The following is a 3,227-nucleotide window of genomic DNA, read 5'->3' on the forward strand; positions in this document are numbered from 1 at the left end:
GTCATCTCATCTTCCCCCCCGATCGGACAGGCCTTCTGCTTCTCGTCCCACAAGAGCCGAGTCTAGCCACCTCCCCCTTGAAAAGGCTAGAGGGAAGGGACTTCTGGTTTGGCCATAAAGCGGTAGACTGCGCGACACCAGGGCTCTCGACCGTCTAGGGTAAAAACTCCCCGAAAACTTGAATGACTATTGTCAGATATCATATTAACTACAAAGTGATCAGGGGAACGTTGGAATGGGAAGGAAAACTCGATTCAACCAAAACAGAAACACGGTAACAGACAATATGGCGGAACTACCAGCTTGCTCTGAAACAGAGGGAGATGGCGAAACGAACTCCTCGTGACTGACGACGCGGAAAAGGGCTCAGACATAGAAATTATTAGCAAGGAGATACGGGATTTAAAAATGGAACCAAAAGAAGTCCTTTGCACGTTTGGAGAAACACTGAGGAACGACGTGGAAAAAGACTTGGACGACTTCAAACACGAAATAAATCAACAACTTGCGAAAGTCATCACCGAACAGGAGCTCCAGACCGGCAAGATCAACGAGGCTGAGTCGCAGATTGAAAAGCTCTGGTCATATCACTGAGAGAACAAAAAGCTCTTCAGGACAAGTTAACTGACCTGGAGTCCAGGCCGAGGAGAAACAACCTACGTATCTATGGAGTCACTGAAGGAGAGGAGGGAGAATCTGTGGCCAAGTTTGTGGAAGACCTGCTGAAAAGCGAACTGCACCTGCCAGCACATTTTAATGTCCAAATTCAGAGAGCACACTGCTCATTTGCACAGAAGCCAGCGGACGGTGCCCAACCGAGACCCATCATTGTTAACTTTCTGGAATTTACTACCAAAGAGAGGGTCCTGAGAGAGCTATGGACAAAGAAAATAGAACTGGGGAAGAAAGTACCGTCATTCCATCACGATTACGCGACAGAGATGGTCCAAAAGAGAAAGGAGTACAACACTGCTAAAAGAATCCTGAAGGAGAAGGGCATCCGGTTCCAGACGCCATTCACCAAGATGAGGACCCACTGGGATACGGGAACTCGAACCTACAACAGCGCAGAGGAGGTAAAGGAGGAATTGGCGAGACGCGGCCTGGCGGAGAAGACGGCGGTGGGGACGGGTGCGGAGGGGCCTGCGGCACTCGGTGCCCCGCACTACGACGGAGTGGCAGTGCAAGGAGGGATCCTGGAGGGGCTACGCATCAGCAGCGACACGAGCCAGAGAAAAGCTACAAGAGTTTCAAAGATTCTTTGATTAAATTCAGAGAATACAGGGAAGAAAGCTGGTAGGGATGTTCTAGTATGACCGGTGTTTTTAGTTGACAAATTATTAAAATTGAATTCCCATGTTAATAGAAAAGAGACTGTGGGAAGTCCGCGTCGCTCCTTTTTTTCTAACGTTGGACTCATTTAGAACGATTAAAATACTCATTGCAGGTTCAAGTGTCATTTCTAAGTTAGGTTAGATTTTTGACTGCCTTCACGCGGGCCGGACAGAGACACGCCGTAGTTTGGCCATGCCTGATCTACAGGAAACACATCTCTCTCAGCAAGAGCTAAATCAACATGATTTAAAAGCTAAACTCGACACAACTAATGGCAACAGAAGTCAGACCCGCCTGTCGAAACTTGTCAACGTCTCTCTAGCCGAACTCGGGATGTTTGATGTTTGGAGGGACCTCCACCCGTTACAGAGGACTATTTTTTTTATTAACATTACAGACAGATACAGAATAGAGGAATGTAAAATAGGAACAACTGACTTGTACTGACACAGTATTAATTACCTTATTATTTGTCTAAATAAGAGGAAGAAAAACACACTTTGGAGATTAAATGTGGGTATGCTAAATAATCCAAAAACACTGGAGGAGGTTAAGAAAGAGATTAAATGCTCTATGGAGGAGAACATAGATAGTCCAGTAGACACTACCATACTGTGGGACACAATTAAAGCTGTGATGAGCGGGAGGTTAATAGCGAGGGCAGCCTATCAAAAAAAGACTAGATGTGGCGAGGGGGGCGGGGGTCTGGCGGAGGTGGAGACAATTTAGATGGTGGGTATAAAGGAAAATTGGGGGGGGGGGTGCCTGACAACGCCACCTGGGGAGTTGCACCCCAGGAAATAAACTATAATAAAATTCCTCGGGCTACACAGGTTCGTTACGCTTTGAAATTTAAGAGGACGAGACGGACTTCCAATGAAACAGCTTTATTTGACAACAATTTAAAATAGACCAGGTTGAGCTGCCTGAGTGTCAAGGAAATAAGTACCATACCAAAAAGACTGTTCAACATAAGAAAATAAGGAGAACAGGGCCAAAGAAACCAAAGAAAACTCAAAAAAGGGAATAAACAAAGCTAAGGGAATCGCTACAAACCAAAATTCACGCTACGCCAACTCCTGTCCTAAAGAAAAGAGAACAAAATTAACATACTAATACCTTGAGACACCCAGGCAAGCGTTAAACAGTTAGAACGAAAGGAAAACTTTTATTTATTCTTCGCGCGCACACACACACACGCGCACACGCGCACGCACGCACGCACACACACACACACACACACACACACACACACACACACACACACACACACACACACACACACACACACACACACACACACACACACACACACAGGACCAAAACCCAAAACAAAAAGGTAACGATCACTGGGGAACAAGATATTAATGAACTAAAAAAGGAAATCAAACTATAACAAAATCGCTACTCAATAGAAAACCCAAAGTTTCACCAAAATTTCACAACAAAACAAAGAAAAGAAAACCAACCAAAGAAAGTGGTTACGCTAACAAAAGAAACAGACAAACTGAATTGTCTAAACCAAATAAACCAAAATCAAAGGAAAAGTGTCCGTGTTGTGGTTCTGTCCGCTGTTACCCGGCTAGACTGGTGCGGCAATTGATTGCGAGGACATCGCCGCCGCAACAGTAACAGAGGGGAATGGCGAAAACAGAGGAAGACGGAGCGACTGCACCCAGGCAGGGGGTTGAGACCAGCGTCCTTCCAGTACCCGTCTCGGCGCACCGGTGTTCAACTGGGGGGGGGGCTTCGGCTTTAACAGCCAAGCGGTGAATGCACAACGATCACGCACACACAGCACCACCTCCCGATGAACGGGCACCCGCCAGGGTTCCTCCTCCAGCTGCGCTGATGGCCCAGCCCGCTCTGGGATTGCTAGCCGAAATGCTAAG

Source organism: Nelusetta ayraudi, unplaced genomic scaffold (assembly GCF_046127955.1).
Source record: "Nelusetta ayraudi isolate G7.1 ecotype Tasmania unplaced genomic scaffold, CSIRO-AGI_Nayr_v1 ptg000139l, whole genome shotgun sequence".
Lineage (NCBI taxonomy): Eukaryota > Metazoa > Chordata > Actinopteri > Tetraodontiformes > Monacanthidae > Nelusetta > Nelusetta ayraudi.